Genomic DNA, 19154 nt, shown 5'->3' with positions numbered 1-19154 from the left:
GCAAAGCTTCTTTGATGCAGAGTAAGAGATACACTTCCCTGTGCCCACATGTCAAAGTATTTAGAATGCAGTTAGGAATTGTGTATGCTGGTTTAGTAAAGCAGTAGTAATAGGCTCTCTTTTAAGATCCATGACTAGCCATGAGTAGTTGACTAGGTTTCAAGCATCAGGCACGGTGTCCCTCATGTTGAGTTGGCCTTGCGTCCAATTAGACAGCTGTTGGTTACCAGACAGGTATGTGTGTCACTATTGCATCTATAAGGACATTTTGTCACAATGGTGATTGTTGTAGTTCATAAACATTACAACCCAATAGGACTATAGGTTGTTTTCACTCCTTGACAGCATTTACAGAACCTTCTGGTACCATGAAAGCTAGGTCACAGGAAAGAGACTTTCAGGTCAGATCCAGTTCAAATATTCCTAGCCCTGTGTTTGAATCATGTGGTCTCTTCAACAAGGAACTTATCCTCAAACCTGGAAGAGGCCACCAAGGGCAACAGCAGTAGCTTGTATTGGTTTGGGGGGGTCATTTGAACTACTCTGATCAACTAGAATTGAAGTTTCTCATACCATATACTCAGTTTTTTGTTAGAAGTCTGTGGCTTTTATAGGGTGCATTGTCAGCCCAAGTGAGATATATATTTAGATATGTATATACTCTCTATATAACACTTATGTATACACACGTATATCATATATATACCTATAATTTTAGGTAAATATAAAATGATACAATTCTTAGAGGTTTTATTAAACATTCTTAGTGCAATTTGCCCCTCTTTCCTCCCTCTCTGTGTTGACCTCCCCTCTCCCCCTTCCCCAGTAAAACCTCCCTTTGTAAAGAGAAGTCTTCCCACCATCCTGGTTCCAGAGCCGCATCAGTCCCAAATAAACACACAGGAGGCTACATTAATTATGAAGCTGTTGGCCTTGCTTGTTTCTTACTGGCTAGCTCTGACTTAAGTAATTACTCCATAATTGTTAATCTAAGTATTTCTCTTACCGGAGAAGTTTCCGGGCTTCCTATCCCATGGCGTTACATCTTGACTCCTGTGTTTTTCCTACCCAGAGTCCTCCTTGACTCCTAGTCCCACCTATCTTGCTTCCCTATTGGCCAACAGTGCTTTATTGACATATACACAGGACTTCCCCCATCATCCCTTCCCATTTTTTCCATTTCCCCCTTCATACTACCTATATTCTGCTATTCCCCTCTCTAACCTCACCAAATCCAATGGTCCCTTTTTATTTTTCTGGTTTCTCTGGTTCCTACATGATGTGTATTCACATCTGAAGATTTGGAGCGGGGAAGCACAGTTGAGAGAGAACATGCAGTATTTGTCTTTCCAGGGAGGTCACATTCTAGAAGACTGTATTGCATGAGATCATTTGTTTGTTTGTTTGAGTTGGGTTGGGTTTGGTGTGGGGGTTTTGCATATGTAGTTCGTGTGTGTGTGTGTGTGTGTGTGTGTGTGTGTGTGTGTGTGTTAGGTCTTGGCTTCTCATAAAACAAAGGCTCTTGACAGTTTCTAGCCAGACAGTTTTAGATTCCCTTGTGTCTCAATGAAGTCCAACAGTTCTTGTGTGTGCCAGTTTCTTGGGCTGAAGAGAGGACAGTAATGTCACAGGTCCCCCCCCCCAGAGGCATTCTTTGAACCTCTTTAAGAGGCAAGAAAGTTTCTAGAGCCTGAGCAGTATTATGATAGCCTCTCCTCCATACCCTTCTTCCTTAAGAAAGAAGGAGGATTTCCAAGCAAACAAAGAGCTGGGTAGAGGTGAGATATAAAATACAGGAACAAGTGGACTTCAGTGCCCAGGGAAACACAATTTCTGACATTGTGTTTCAAGTGAAGCCCTTGATGGACAGGTAAATGCACTGGTTCTACAGTCTAAGTATCATCTTGGGGTGTCCTTGGTCATTGTTTCACCACCTATTTTTGAGGCACAGGGAAAGGACTGGTCACTTATACAAAGCCACTCTGTAAATCTGATTTCCTGGAGTATCTGACTGATTTAAAGATGATTTTTTTTCAAGAGTGATAAACAAGTGATTACCGAATCCAGAGCTGCTCCCGTTCCTCCCACTTCTGCATCTGATGTAATTACAGTAAGTCTGGGTTATGCATATGCGAACATCTTCTGCTGGTGATTGTCAGGCAATCAAATAGCATTTCTCGCCCCCACTCAGACCCATAATTTAGAAGCTTTTCTGCAGTGACACTTGATGCAGCTTAATTATAATGTTCCTCACTCGGAAAAGCTATTTAAAGGATCCCAAAGCTTTGCATTTCCAGTCCTAGCTCCCGTGAACGACTGAGAAATTTATACATGTGGCTGATACCCTCTTGAAATTTGATAACTTGCATGGGACTTTAAAGAGCCCTGCTTTGTACTGTAGACAATGGCTGATGTTTTTAAATATACATGCCTTCACATGAAAGTGTGGTCTGGCGTAGCTTCACCCATTTCAATACTGTTTTCTCCCCTCCCATCAGGAAGAAAGCATGTCAGGTCTCACAACCATCTATGTTTTTTTTCAGAACTGTTTTTTAAAATGGAATTCTCAAGCCCAAAATGGGTGGGTGTTTGAATTCAGTACTGAAATAAAGAAATGCTTTTTCTGGACACACTCTCTTCCCTTCGCTGGCAGTTACTGGTACCAACTTGCTCCTAATTATCTCCATTCAATGCTAGTCGTAACCGCCTGCTTACCTCACACTCAGACAGCCCTGCCCACATGCTCACCCCAGCCCCCTCAGGCTGACTCATCGGCCTCCGCCCCCATCCTTCCTTCCCCTCTTCCCATTGTGTTTCCTTTTTCACTTCAGTGCCCTTTGTGGAGGAACACTCTCACACTGCCAAAGCTTTCTCTCCCCCCAACCCCCAGTTCTCTGTATTGTGTTTGCTTGAAAATCTGGAAAAACCACAATTCTTAAGAGAATTTTCTTCCCATCATTAAAGACAGCTTGTGCTTCAAACTTGAGAGCATCCATGGTCATTAGCTACCTATTAAATCTTGGGTGTAGAGAAGAGCAGAATTTGAGACACTGGAGATTCATCATTTTCCCTCAAACCTGCAAGAATGAAAAGGAGTCGTTTCAGGGAGCTCCCATGTAGGAGTGACAGCAGGCCCCGCTCTGTCCAAGGCAACAGCCCGCTTACCGCAAACTCCCACTACCAGCAATGGTTTTAAAATGTTGGGGTTAAGTCCTGGTTACTGTCCACACTCTGCTTCCTTAGGCTCCTAGACAGTGTGGGAGGCTGGAAGCTCTGACCCGGGCTAGCAGTGCCTCTCCTTGCTCAGCTCAACCTGCAGAGGTATGCTGCTACCAGCCAGGTACAAGGACACTGCCCAGCATTTTTCCTCTGTGCTTCCTTCCTTTGTCTGACATCTTCCAGAGGTTGGAGTGTAGGTAAGTTTCTTCCCATGTTGAAGACAAATCACTCCTCCTGTTTCCTGAAGGTTCTGGATTTCACAGTGATGCTGAGCAACGGGAGAGTCAGCTCAGGTTGTCACTGGTGTGTCATGGAGTTGCTGTAATCCCATTACCAAGGGAAGAGGAGGCCTCCTTGGAGAATCTTACTGTTTCGCTAAAGCCTCCTAACAATGTCCACAGAAAGACATCATCCTCTCCATTAGGACAAATAGTGAGACTGAGGCTCACAAAGGGAATCATCATCCTAAGATTGAACAATGGAAACTGACACTTCCACTCACCCAGCCCCGGGTACTTAGCTGCCTGCAGACTAGAGTCTTACTTTACCACCCACCCCTGCTCTTATTTGACTAGTGATAACATTAGCATGTTTTTTTCCATTACAGAGACAGGATTTTCAGTTTCTTTTGTGCCTTTTTGGTTGTTTTAAACCTGCTGTTGTTTGCATTTGTCTCTGTAGATGCAAAGGCTCCCCTCCCCCCACCCAAAGAGAAGGCAATGGGTCCGTTTACCTACTTTATGAAGTCCAGTTTGCTCCAGGGTTAGGGCAAGGAGGCTACCGCATCTTCACAAGCTTCAGTATTCTCTCTCCGCATCAAAGAGAAAGTGCATCTGGGAGAGGATGGACTAGAAAAGAATGCCTGTTGTGACTTATCGTTGGCAGTTTGTCAGGGAAAGTCGTGTGTCTGGGGATGCCCAACATTCCTGCTCTGACCCTAGGAATGATGGCTTGGGGATTCTGACATAAGAGGTCTATGTGCCACTGCCAAGCATCCGCCATTACCAAGGCCCAGGATTTGTGCTGCACAATTCTGTTTTGCTCAGCATGAGGGAAACTGCTGTTAGACAAAGATCAACTTATGTTGCTAGCCTATGCATCATCAATTAGGCAATGAAAACTGGGAGGCATCACTGCTCTAGAGACGGTGGGACATGGGAGAACATGGCCGATAGATGAGGCCTGAAGTCTCATACAATAGTCAACTTTATTCACAGCCTCAGAATGTGTACTCTGAGGGTTTAAAAATATGTCACATGGGTAAAGTTCTCATGAGTTCAAGCTGTATACAACCACAGGGAACTAATTCCTCTATGTTACATGGATATACGTCTTGATTAAACAAAGCTTCAGGGTTTAGGGCCTTAATATAGTGGGACTGTGGCTTGAGAAGAAGGGGAAACATCTGACCTAGCCTTGTCATACCTTGTAAAGAGTCCCCAGCCACCAAGATTCAGATGTCAGCCAGGTCTCACACTTCTCAACCCTGGGAACTCAAGTCAAGTAAATGTCTTTTCATTAAAAACTCCTCAGTGGCCAGGTAGGAGTGGCATAGAGGCAGATATGATCAAAATATATTGTATGAGTCTATAATATTCTCAAATAATAAATAAAAATGCCACTTAAAAACTTACCCAGTCTATGGTATTCAGTTACAGAACCAGAAACACACTAAGACAAGTTCCTTCCAATTCTTAAGCTTTATGGATTTCTAGCTACATTAATCAGCAAAACTATATTGGGTGCCTTTGGGGCATGGAATTGGGAAGACTATGACGGTCTAGGAGACTAAATTAACGCAGCAAAATCAGTGTATGGTATAGGGATGGAGTGCTTAGCTCTGGCCAGGTGGTTGGTTAAGTAAAACACCAACTGAACTTGAGGAATGAACTAGCCAAGAGGCACAGAACTTCCTAGATAGCGGATGAGCGGAGAGAGCATGTGATAGCGGTGGTAGTGCCGAAGGACTCGAGCACCCTCTGGCAGCCATTTGTCTGCTCTATTAGTCAGCAAGGGGCAACACGACAATGGTTACCTAGCCAGTTCCTCCACTGGTAACCTAGCCAGTTCCTCCAGCTTAATCCAGAGCTCAGGATTAAGGGCAATCATGGCTGTCTCTAAAGGCCTCTCTTTAGCTAGAAGATGGCCATCTGCTTGTGCTCACATGGTCTCTGCTCTGTGTGTGTCCCTAGTGTCTGCTCTCCCCACCCTTACGATCTCATTATTTAATGGTAATTACCTCCATAGAGGCTCCATTTCTCATAAAGATACATGGTTGGGGGTAGTAGGCCCTCCACATGTGGATCGGTGGAAACACAGCTCCTGTACTGTTGAAAAGCTGCAAGCCAGAATGGCTCGCACAACTCTGGTGGCCTTGGTTCAATAGTCATACTCACAAGACAGTTGCCAGGCTTCACTCAAATAACTACACACTCAGATTTATTGTGTGGGATTAGATTTGGTGCCTGAACCATGTCTCTGAGATATCTCCCACAGCTGCAGATTTGGGCTTTGCATTCAGCCTTTGCATTCAGTTTGTTTTCATTGCTATTATTTTGTTTTGTTTTGTGGTATATTTGGGGTCTTATTTTTGTTTTTTGGGTCAGGCTCTTGTAGCCCAGGCTAGTCTTAAACTTGCTGTGTAGCTGAATTGAATTTCTGCCTCCATCTCCTGAGTGCTGGGATTACAGGCATGGTACCACCACACCTGGTTTGAAGGATGAGCCTACTGCTCAACATCACCCTGAGCTCCGTGGCACGCTTTGCGATGATCCAGCAGGGCCCCGGGCTGGTTAGGAATGTCTTATGTTTGGCACACAGAGTACAGTATGAGAAGTCTATTTTAGAAAACACAACCAAGACTGGCTACACTTAGCTACTTAGAAGGAATACGAATTTTTCATCATCAGAAGATCTAAACACAAATATTCTCATTCTTCATAATGCTAGATATTCTTTTGTTTAAGAACGCTCTAGATGGAACTGGCATTTGCCTGAACCTTTCAGCCACTACAATTTTAATTTAATTGTCATACTTATTGCTTTGTATTACTTGCCAATAAGAACTCATAGAAATTCCCTACATCTTATATTCATGCTTTAACTTTTTATCCAAGGGCTTAAGATGACCCGGCAGGTAAAAGTGTTGGCTTCCAAACCTGATGACTGAGACCCCGGGACTCACTAGAAGAAGAAGACCCTCTTCAGTTTGTCCTCTGACCGCCGTAGTGAGCCATGGGGATTACACCCACATGCATACCCATGTGCATACAAAACAACTCAAGTGCCACTTTTTTTAATTAAAAATGTTTTTCCATAAGAAAAGTCGAAGATGTTTGATGTCAGCTTAAGCAGCTTTCTAGCCTGTGGGCATATTTCTTCATCCAAGAAATACTCTGACAGTAGCAATGCTAACTTGTTTCCCTAGAGAACAAGAACCACGCCCGGTTTTTCATTTGCATATACTCAATATTGTCCAGTTCGGCTAGGTACATTGACTGAACTGCAACCAGATTGTTAAGTGACTTATTCTTAACCTTCGAATTTCTCTCCAGAATACTATAGAAAATCAACAAAGATCTTAAGCAATCATTATCCTCAAATAATACAAAAAAGCCATGTAAAATACCACCCACTTCTAAAATGAATATACTTATGCATTATAATAAACATACCACGTGACACATTTTCTAATTTTGTTTCCATGCAATTTCATGCTATTAAAGTGATTTATAAAGAAGCTCAATTATAGTTTGGGTCAGGGCTAACACTGGAGGAGGGAGGAAGAGAGGGAGGGAAGGAGAGAGGGAGAGACAGAGTATTTGTGTTGGGTTTAAAGGGCAAGATTTACTAACAAAAAATTGAATTTATAGCCAAATTTTCAGCTTCTTATAATCTTATCATAAACATTCTTTGGACAAAGCAAAAGTGACAAGGGGAGGATGAGTTCAATGTTTCAGTTCTGAGAAGACACAGGACCTCAGCAGCCACAGTGACATCAAGAGTCCCCTCTATCACTTTCTTCCTGCAGACAGATAAAGGCAAAGCCTGCTCCATCCCTGGAGAGCTTTTGCCATATGATCCTTGCAGCTGTGGATGGGACCCACACACCCATTGCTAACATACACCTAGAAAAGCAGCCAGCCTCCTCATGGACATACCTGCAAACACCTTCCTGGTTTTATGTTCTACTGTTTGGCTCAAAAGTGTGTTTCAACTTTGCAGATAAATTATTAATTGGAGTTTTTAAAAAATTATGTACATGTGGTTTTGCCTACATTTGTTTGTGCACTCCCTTGTACCCGCAGAGGCCAGAAGAGGGCATCAGATCCCCTGGAGTTACAGACTGCGTGCTGGGAACCAAACTGGGTTCTTTGAAAAAGCAGCCTGTGTTTTTAACCACTGAGCCATCTCCCCAGCCCCTGTTGACTGGAATCTTGTCTTTGCTGACAGTACAACTATGTGTAGACAATGTAATTGCAGCTGAGGACTTAATCATACAAGATATATGATGCTACTCTCCAAACTGTACAACCAGCAAGAAAGATAGGCTGAGACATTCCTGTCCTTGGCAGCTCTCACAGAGAAGTCAGATGCTGGTCTCTAACAAGAATTAGCCTGGATGAGTGTCTGAGAGGCACAGTGACTCCCTTGAGGACCACTTTGACTATAGTTTTGATGAAAACAACCAACACGCTGAATCTGTAAAATAATTTAATTTCTGGAATATACACAATTCCATAAAAGTACTAACACTCTGCTAGTTATCTATCTCATCTAGGATATGGGTATTGTTGTCAATCTTGTTTATGCCTAAAGAAATGAAATTTGTAGAAGTGGCCTGGCCCCAGGCCAGGTAACTGGAATGCAGCAGGCCAAGACAGCAGTTCACATCTGTACAGTTACACCATTTCCCACAGTCAAAGGCATTGAATCCCCGCTGAGCATGGATTTTACCTTGTAGATGAAGAAATGAAGGGAAAGTCATATGACTTTCCTACATCCCTGTCACAGAGTTCTTGAGAGAGAGAGAGAGAGAGAGAATAAGAAGGGTTGAGAGACAGACAGACAGACAGACTAGAGAGATGGTTCAGCAGTGAAGAACACTGACTGATCTTCCAGAAGACCCACGTTCAGGATCCAGTTACCCACATGGTAACTCCAGTTCCAGGGGATCCAGGGACCCTTTCTGACCTCAGTGGGCACTGCACAAGACATACACACAGGCAAAGTACCCATACACATAAATTAAATGAAAAAAGCAAAACAAAAATGAAACAAAACAGAAAAGTATCTTTAAAGAGTGTCTCCACGGAATTAAGAGTATTTCAACCAAATTTTGCCCAGTATCAAGAGTCTGTATTTCTTGCCTTCATGATATTTCATTCTGTTATTTAAAACCTGTGTTGTGGATCCCCTATATCCCCAAGAAGGAAGTTTAATTTGTAACTCAGAATTTGTCTGCCTTCCTCTATACAGCAGAGTCGTGGTTGTCTAGCAGCCTTTCTTCTTAATTGCTCATTAATTATATATTTCAAATTGTTTGTAATATGTCTCATTAGAAAAGTATAGAGCTTTATTGGTAGGTTACCATTATAAGATTATACAGTTCCTATCACTGAGTTAAGAATAATTAATGAAAGCTCAAGTCTCAAAATTACAATAACCTTATTCCAAAAATGTTGATTTGTAGCTCACTGGTAGTATCAAGGATTCCGTCAAATGTTTTCAAATTTTCTTACAAAAAAATACAAAGAACACAATTGTTGAGCAATATTCCAATGGCAAACTAGCAGCATAATGAGTTAACATCCCTTCCTACTCACCTTGGTGGGACAGGGACCTTTCTGTAGCTTATATATAAACCATGAAAATATAACCTTTCTCCATTTGGGACTAGAATTATAGCTTTTATCCATAAGCTTAACTTATCAACATCTGTATTTTCAAATTAATGAACAAGTATCCAACAGCTCATTGCCAGAGGAACTTAGGATTCTAAATATATAAAATCAAATTAGGTGGCGTGCTCCAGAAGATGTTGTGATTACTGAATGAAATAGTATATCAAAATTACTTCTTATAGTAGTTGGATTCATTATTTGGATATTTGTGTGGTAAGAAATGAGACACTTCACCCCCATGGAGGGCCTCACCCTCCCTGGGGGAATGAGGGGATAACGGGGGGGGGGGGGGATGGGGGGAGGGCACGGGAGGAGGGGAGGGAAAGGGAGAGGGACCTCGTACTGACTTGTGAAGCAACCTTGTTTCTTATCTAAATTTAAAATGGAAAATAAAAAAATATTAATAAAAAAAAAAAAAAAAAAAAAAAAAAAAAAAAAAAAAAAGAAATGAGACACTTCACTTGATGAACTTTGTTAAAATCCTTCACAGATTCCCCAAACCATTCTTACCGGCAACATTTATAAAACACTTACTACATAACAGTGTTGGAGATGGAGAAAGAAGCCTTTGTAGCAAGGCTTTAGGAAATAAATATGCCCATTTTGATGTATTCCATACATATTTTTATGTAGTGTACAACTTGCTAACCTGAATCTATCCATGCCTCCCTGGTGTCATCTCCATTTGGACTGACGATAGGATAGAAACTGAGTGTCTGTTTTACAAAAGATTAAGTAATTTTCAAAATTGAAAGTTCAGTCATCTGGGGATTAAGAGGCCATGAAGTAGCTGTGAATGTCAAAACTACTCAACCAAACTGTCACCTCCTCTCTGAGTCACCTTCCTCTGGCCCTTCCGAGGTGCACACACCTGTGGCCCGCCCTGTCTTGTCCGTCCGTTTCCCAACCTTCAGTTGTTCCCAAACCAAGCACCTCTAACCTCACCCTCATCTACCCCAGTGTGGACGGATACCTTCCTGTCCATCCCAGTACTACCCAGTTCTCACCACTGTCGTAATTGGCTTTGTCAGCTTGACACAAACCTAGACATCTGGGAAAAGGAAATCTCACTTGAAGAATTGCTTCCATGCCCGTGGGCATTTTCTTGGTTGCTGGATGATTTGGGTGGGACTGGTCCCCTGAGGGTGGGAGAGCCTGTCCCCCTGTGAGTGGGAGGGCCTGGCCCCTGAGGAAGGGAGGGTCAGGCACCCTGTGAGTGGGAAGACCTGGCTCCGGAGGATGGGAGGGACTGGTCCCCTGCGGGTGGGAGGCCATAGCCCACTGTGGATGGGCTATCCTAGACAGGTGGGCCTGAACTGTGTAAGTAAAGAGGCTGAGCCAGCCAGGGGGAACAAGCCACTAAGCTGCATCCTTCCATGGTTTCTGCTTCAGTTCCTGCCTCCAGGTTCCTGCCTTAAATTGCTGCTTTGGCTTCTCTTGGTGATGGACTAACCTGTAAGCCAAATAAGACCTCCTCCTCCACAGCTTCTGGCATTAGTTTTGTAGCAGCTACAGGGAAACAAACTAAGACACACAGCTATAGCAAAGTGTCAAATGAAGCCAAGCTTGCTTTCCCACATCATTGGAAAATGTGCTAATGGGAAAACTGGTTCATATTTTTAGTGCTGTAATGGTTATTTGGGCGCTGTAATTGACTAAGGGTTGTCTGGCACCTTCCAGTAGTGTCAACCCAGATACAAAGAGGTCTGAGAAAAACTCAGTGCTGTTTTTATGCCTGCCTTTGCTGCTTGGTAATGGGTGTCCTAGCCTACAACTGCCATTGCTGGGAGTGTCCTAGCCTGCTGCTGCCATTGCTGGGAGTGTCCTAGCCTGCTGCTGCCATAGCTGGGAGTGTCCTAGCCTGCTGCTGCCATTGCTGGGAGTGTCCTAGCCTGCTGCTGCCATTGCTGGGAGCACCCTGGCCTGCTGCTGCCATTGCTGGGAGTGTCCTAGCCTGCTGCTGCCATTGCTGGGAGTGTCCTAGCCTGCTGCTGCCATTGCTGGGAGTGTCCTAGCCTGCTGCTGCCATTGCTGGGAGTGTCCTAGCCTGCTGCTGCCATTGCTGGGAGTGTCCTAACCTGCTGCTGCCATTGCTGGGAGTGTCCTAACCTGCTACTGACATTGCTGGGAGTGTCCTAGCCTACAACTGCCATTGCTGGGAGCACCCTAGCCTACCGTTGCCGTTTCTGCTGCTGTCATCTTCTGCTCACATGAGAATCCAGCATCTTAGTCTTGCAGCATGGAGTGAAAAGTGGCTCTCTAAGAACCTTCCAAGTCCCACCCAGCGGCACACTGGAACTGCTGGGTATCTAGCTTTGGGACTAGCAGCTACCAGGGTCTTAGTCTCTGCCATTAAAAAAGCCAAAGTTAAATTGCCCAGCTCCATCATGTAAGCTAATAAACCCCTTTAATATATGTTGATTCTGTCAGTTCTGTTTAGAAAATGACAACACTTCTGTAACCTATCAATGATCTAGGGCTCCTGGTACATTTGATGTCACTCCTAGCCTGGTAATAAATTATAACGAATCATAATCAATATTAATTCTGATCCTTCTGTAGAACATGCCCCTGCTGAGTTTTTGTTGTTGTTTTAATTCCATATGTAGATCTACTTTTGCCACTAAGAACAAAAGTCTTCCCCTAACCCATGGATATGTATAATGTTGTCTTTTGGGCTGTGAGCCTGGCCTTTAACAACTGGGCCTTTTTACCACTCTTAATTTTTATGCAAGATTTTCCTCTTGTCCTGGTTTAGAACAGCTTCTATTAGGAGCTAGTTCTGTTTCGGGTTTCTGTTTTGTTTCTTTTTTCCTTTGTCTTTTTACTATCACACTGTAGATCTAGAATAGTCTGGGGACAACTTTATGCTGGCTTTGCTTTTGGCATCACAGACTCGTGTGTGTGTGTGTGTGTATGCACGTGCGTGTGCGTGTCTGTGTATCTGTGTGCATCTGCACGTGCGAGCACGCATACATATGTACATATGTGTGTTTTAACTGAATTATTCAGAGTTTGAAATATGGTCTTTAAACTGTAACTATGGCCTTGTCTGTGCCCTGAGACTGAATGGCACCTGCTAATTAAAAGTGAAGTATTGTTGTGGGAGAACAGAACCTGGAGATGAACAGAAAGGGGGAATTCCAATTCTCCTTGCCATGGCTGAAGAAAAGTATAAGAACACCACCATGCTGTCAGGACAGGCCTGCCACGTGAAACAGTCTTCAATGCGTAATCAGTGACCAATAGTCAATAAGTGAACATGTATCCATTTACACTCAACACCAACAGGAAGAAGAGACCAAGGCATTTTGAGCAGCTGAGTTCTGAGCTGTCCAAATGGCAGCTCTCCATTGTCTGGCCATCCTGAGCTTGGAAGCTGCAGTTCAGGCCTCACAAGTCATCTCTTGACATCGACACTTGCTTATTCCACGCCGCTGCTGCTCTTTTCTGCTTCATGCTTCGTCTGTACACAGAGTGTTCCCTTAAAGCCCCGGAGCACGGCCAGGACCATGCTGTAACTTAGCTGGAGGTTTGGGGGTAGCTCAAGTACAATGCAGGCGACAGCTTGGAAGGTTCCTCAGAGAGTTACAGAAATTATTTGTGGAATAAATTTAGTGACAGAACAGATTTCTCATGGTATTTCCCTGCAGGCTGATGCTATTGTTCATGGAGTGTTGATGAGAAGACTGGTGCCTTAAAAAGCACCCCTCCCCCACCCCCGCTGCCCTGGGAGCTTGGATTCCAGCTTTCAGATCGACTTTGTCTCTCCCACCAGCCATGGACATCTGGGTAATAGGACTGTGTCCTCCTTGTCTTTGCACCATCACCGACTCCAACAGTGCTGGGAACAAAGTCTTTCATAATACTATCTCTAACCTGAGGAGTGGGCCTAAGCAAGCCAGTGGCCATCAGATCCCTTCACCCCCTTTAGTATAAGGTAGGGTCTATAAATCTCACATTGGAAGATAGGTTTTAGCACATATTCCTACGAGAGAGAGAGAGAGAGAGAGAGAGAGAGAGAGAGAGAGAGAGAGAGAGAGAGAGAGAGAGAGAGAGAAGGAAAGAAAGAAGCTAAAAAACCATGTATTTCTAGAGACTTGGAAACCGGAGAGTCCTCAGCCCATGCAGCTCCTTCACTCCCATACATGGAAGCCGGAAGTGCCGAGTGCTGAATGACCTTCTCAGTGCTCCAGCACCGATGGAACCAGAGCTCTACCTCATCTCATGAGGTTGCAGAAGCCTTTGCAAGTTTTCAGTTCTCAAATCCAGCCGGCAGGGCTCAACCCAGGCCAGCAGAGCACAGGCATTGCATAGGTACCTTCTCTTAAGGAGGAAAACCAGCAAAGAACAGCACAGGCCTGTATCTGATTCCAATTACAATGAAAATTGAAAAATGCTGGGCTTGATTCTCTTATTTTTAAAGTTATTTGCATGTACTCTGGTGTTATCTTTTCCCAACCTTGGTGTTCACACCCCAACCTCTCACCCACCAGGATCTACGACTCCTCGTTTAGTTTTTCCCAGTGACTACAGGGAACTTCTTGAGATGGTGAGGTTCAGCACCAAGGGCATTTAATTTCCATTAAGCAGAAAAGACAGCCCCACCTGTTGGAGACAAAGCAAAATTGTGCTATTTTAGAGACAGTGTTCATAGACTCACACCATTGACCTGATACCAGAGGAGTCCTTGCCAATAGATTCATGTTCTCTATCTGCAAAATCAACAAGAAGTGTTTCATACTTTCCTTTATTACTTTAGTAGCATTGTCCTTTTGCTCGGTCAGTTTAAGCCTCAACCAGTGGGACTGGAGACCTATGAGTCGATGGTCCACTTAATTACCTTTCGTTTCATCGGGGAGAGTCACAAATTCATAATCTGGCCTTGTTTTCTTTGAGCTAATCATACATAATTAACCTGTCATCATGGTCCATATTTTATAACTATTTGTATTTTTCATTCCCCTTCTCTGAACACAAGACCCCTGGACAGTAGAAGAGGTATTTGCCATTGCTTTAACATGCCATCCGGAGACAAAAGACGCCATGCTTATGAGTGAGGCCTTCCTGTTTTTAAGGCTTATTACATTCCCATCCCATGTAAGTACTTTGTTCTTCCCCCCATTTAATGTTTGCGACATAAAATGTAGCCACTGGCTCATAAATTATAATTGCCTTGCCTTTCATCTGAAAGCAGAATGCAAGCATAAAGCTTTCCTGTTTGGTAATTTCTGTAATTTTATTCATAGAATTAATAAGGCCCTTGGTATAATTCGTATGTACAGATTGCATCCACAATACCATCACCATTTCTCAGAATGAATCATCACTGACGCACCAACCCAGATAACAGAATTAGTTATTAACTCTTCAGGCCAGCTTTACATTTCCTTTATGCCGTGTTTTGCACATGCATAGTAATATTGTGCCATTTTTACTAGGTACTTAAGATTTCTTCATATAAACAGTAACTGAATATATTCATGTCAAAGATAATCATTCCTTTAAAAGGTTTCTTTGTCAGGTATTCATTAAAGTAGGTTTCACATCAAAATGATCGTCACTAATATAGGGCAAACATCTTCCCCGCTTAGCAGGTTTAAATTTTTTATTAATTTCATTAGCATTATATCAAATCTTTGACTGGTGTCATGTCCCAGAAGCGGCACAGAGGTCTGCTGCATGGATACACACAATACATAGTCACACGGTGAGATCATCACCATAGAAACAATGTCCAAGTGTGCTTCTGAAATTAGTGTTTGGAAACACCTATTCCCACTTCTTTATAAACGGTGCTTCCGTTTTCCTAATTCCAATCTTCCTAAATTCCTTGGTGATCTAAATTAAGGCTTCTCCCCAGCTGATCTCACCACTCTAGGCTGCAGGAAGAACTGGCATTTTGAATCAAGACTGGAGGTAAGGGACTAAATATAGTGCCAGCAATGTTTCCCCCAGTCAGATATGTGGACGCTGGGAGCATTGAAATGAATAACATGGGTGCCAGTATTTCACAAAAGTGCCTGCACAAAGAGCTACCCACAGAGGGCAGGCACACACCATTTTGTCTCACTGCAAAGCAGTTCACAACCTTCTCCGATTCTCCAGGGGAAGCTTCTTCCCACTCCACTTTTCACCTAAACCTGATGGATCTGATGAATTTTTTTGAAAGGTGATTAGATTCCTAGATAGTGGCGGGGGGGGGGGGCGGGAGTAATAGCAAAGGCAGGAATTGAGGCTTCAGCTGTAGCTATCTCTAGGCTTTCTGAAGGAATAAAGTGAGACTAAACAGCCTTCATGTGCACTCATACGGGCACTGAAGATCATTAAATCAGCACAGTGAGAAAACAGCTGTATTTGCCATGGGACTTGGTGGAGAGGGGCTCAGGGCAGAGGAAAGTCAGCAGTCTCACTCTTGTCTTGCTGTGTGAGGAACCAGTTACACCCTGCTATCTTGGGCCAGCTGACCTCCTGAGATTGACACGTGAGTGTGTCACATGCAATTATATGTGCACACTGGGCTTGCCTGATCATAAGTGACCTTGGACTTTGTTTTTGTTTCATTTTATTTTACTGGCAAGCCAAATCATGTAGCTAAAGAGAGATTTGACTTTCAAAATTGTAACCTGACGTTTTGCAAACTTGGCCACTTCGCACAACCGTGTGGGATACACCTGAACATCAGCCTATGCAACACATTGTTTTCTATACCTGAGAACTGCCAGTCTTCATCCACTGAGAAGAGGGTTGCTATTATCTTCTCTATTCATACTTACTTTATTTTATATGCATAACATTAAAATCACCATTTAATCTAGATAATAGAGTATGAATTAGCAGTACCCAAGCATCGCTATGATGTAAGTCTGTAACATTTTTATCACCCCAAAGGAAATCCCTTATTTACCCAGAAGATCATGTACAAAACTCTCTTCCCCACCAGATAACCACTGCCTTGCTCCCACCTCTCTGTCTTTGCCTGTTGTTGAGGTTTCATATAAATAGAATAATACAATATGTATTCTTTGGATGAGTTCTTTCAAATAGTGTATGTTTCTTGAGGATCATGAGTATTGTGTCTATATATTTTTTTAAAACAATAAGTCATTCCTATTAAACTTGAGCTCAATCTGATCAATAAGCTGGATATACACTGCTTGAAAACATTCAAATATTATTTTAAAAGTCATTAATGGGAGGCTGGGAGTCCAGGGAAGCGGCGGTTCTTCCAGCAGCATCAGGTAAACAGGCCGGCTTCCCGGCCTGTGCTCCAGTGCCTGCAGATCGCCTGGGACCTGCACAGAGCTCCCAATCCCGGCGGGAGCCAAGCACCCCAGACTCCGGATCTTCGCTCACACCAACGAGACCAGGAAAGGAGAGGAGGCTGGGAGACCAGTGAAGCGGTGGTTCTTCCAGCAGCATCAGGTAAACAGGCCGGCTTCCCGGCCTGTGCTCCAGTGCCTGCAGATCCCCTGGGAACTGCACAGAGCTCCCAATCCCGGCGGGAGCCAAGCACCCAGACCCCAGGTCTTCTCTCCCACCAACGAGACCAGGAAAGGAGAGGAGGCTGGGAGTCCAGGGAAGCGGCGGTTCTTCCAGCAGCATCAGGTAAACAGGCCGGCTTCCCGGCCTGTGCTCCAGTGCCTGCAGATCCCCTGGGAACTGCACAGAGCTCCCAATCCCGGCGGGAGCCAAGCACCCAGACCCCAGGTCTTCTCTCCCACCAACGAGACCAGGAAACCAGAGGACCCAGGGAGACCAGGGGAGTAGCTGTTCGGGATCAAGTACAACAGGACCCAGCATAGGGTCCAGGGGACCAGGTAAGAGGATAAGCGCCCCAGATTCCTGTTCTTCTTCTCCACCCACAGGACCAGCATTCGGACAAGGAATAGAAGAACCACCAGATTATTGGACTTGCTAGCACCCACCAAAAGGGAACGCTGGTCCCCAGACCAGTAAGGGGCTCTTTCTGTACCCACTAGAAGAAGAGATGGGAAAGAGACAATACAAAAACACAGTCAGCAACAGAAAAACAAATATGACACCGCCAGATTCTAGAGACTCCACACCAGCAAGACCCCAACATTCCAATGCAGACGAAACAGAAGAGAACGACCTTAAAAGCACTTTCATGAAAATGATAGAGGCCCTAAAAGAGGATATTGGAAAATCCCTCAAAGAAATGGAAGAAAAAACAAACCAAAAAATGCAAGAATTGGAAGAAAAAACAAACCAAAAAAGGCAGAAAATGGAAGAAGAAATGAAGCAAAAAATGCAAGAAATGGAAGAAAAAACAAAGCAAAAAATGCAAGAATTGGAAGAAGAATCATACCAAAAAAGGCAGGAAATGGAAGAAGAAACAAAGCAAAAAATGCAAGAAATGATAGAAAAAATAAAGCAAAAAATGAAAAAAATGGAAGAAGAAACAAACCAAAAAAGGCAGGAAATGGAAGAAGAAACAAAGCACAAAATGCGAGAAATGGAACAAAAAACAAACCAAAAAATGCAAGAAATGGAAGAAAGAACAAACCAAAAAATTCATAAAAGGCAACAAACGGACGAACAGATAAACAGAAAATTGCAAGAAGCAATGCAAACACTGCAAGGGTTGAAAACTGAAATAGAGTCATTAAAAAAAACACAATCTGAAGAAAGGCAGAAAATAGAAAAGCTGGACAAACAGACAGGCACTACCAATACAAGCATTACCAACAGAATAGAAGAGATGGAAGAGAGAATCTCAAGTGTTGAAGATACACTAGGAGAAATGGATTTATCAACCAAAGAAAACCTTAAATCCAACAAATCCTTAACACAAAACATCCAGGAAATATGGGACACCATGAAAAGACCAAACCTAAGAATAATAGGTATAGAAGAAGGAGAAGAAATCCAGCTCAAAGGGGCAGAAGGCATATTCAACAAAATCATAGAAGAAAACTTTCCCAACCTTAAGAAAGACATGCCAATGAAGGTACAAGAAGCCTACAGAACACCAAATAGAGTGGACCACAAAAAAATCCCTCGCCACATAATAATCAAGACCCCAAACATACAGAATAAAGAAAGAATATTAAGAGCAGCTAAGGAAAAAGGTCAAGTAACATATAAAGGCAGACCTATCAGAATTACACCTGATTTCTCCATGGAAACGCTGAAAGCCAGAAGGTCCTGGATAGATATTCTACCTACACTAAGAGACCACGGATGCCAGCCCAGACTACTATACCCGGCAAAGCTCTCAATCACTATAGACGGAGAAAACAAGATATTCCATGACAAAACTAGATTCAAGCAATATGTGTCCACTAACCCAGCCCTACAGAAAATTTTGGAAGGAAAACTCCAACCCAAGGAAGCTAACTACAACCAGAAAAACATAAGCATTAGAGAATCTCTCTCTACCAACAGCCAAAAGAACAAAGGGGTGAAATTCCACACATAATTCCACCAACAACAACCATCGCAAATCGAAGAAGGATGAGCAATCATTGGTCATTAATATCCCTCAATATTAATGGCCTTAACTCACCCATAAAAAGACACAGACTAGCAGATTGGATTCGAAGACAGAACCCTTCCTTCTGCTGCATACAGGAAACACACCTCACCCTTAAAGACAGACATTACCTGAGAATTAAAGGTTGGGAAAAAATTTTTCAATCGAATGGACCCAAGAAACAAGCCGGGGTAGCAATCCTAATATCTAACAAACTAGACTTTAAAATAAAATCAATCAAAAGAGATGAAGGAGGTCATTACATACTCATCACAGGTGAAACCCACCAAGAGGAAGTGTCTATTCTGAACATCTATGCCCCAAATACAAAGGCATCCACATTCGTTAAAAAAACATTATTAGAACTTAAATCTCATCTAAAGCCCCACACAGTTATAGTGGGAGATTTCAACACACCACTCTCACCACTAGACAGGAATACCAAACAGAAACTCAACAAAGAAGCAAAAGGGCTAATAGAAGTAATGACCCAACTGGGATTAACAGATATCTATAGAACATTTCATCCACAT

The sequence above is a fragment of the Mesocricetus auratus genome, unplaced genomic scaffold, assembly GCF_017639785.1.
Source record: "Mesocricetus auratus isolate SY011 unplaced genomic scaffold, BCM_Maur_2.0 Super-Scaffold_100010, whole genome shotgun sequence".
In the NCBI taxonomy this organism is placed as follows: domain Eukaryota; kingdom Metazoa; phylum Chordata; class Mammalia; order Rodentia; family Cricetidae; genus Mesocricetus; species Mesocricetus auratus.
Note: the sequence above shows the minus strand (reverse complement) of the source record.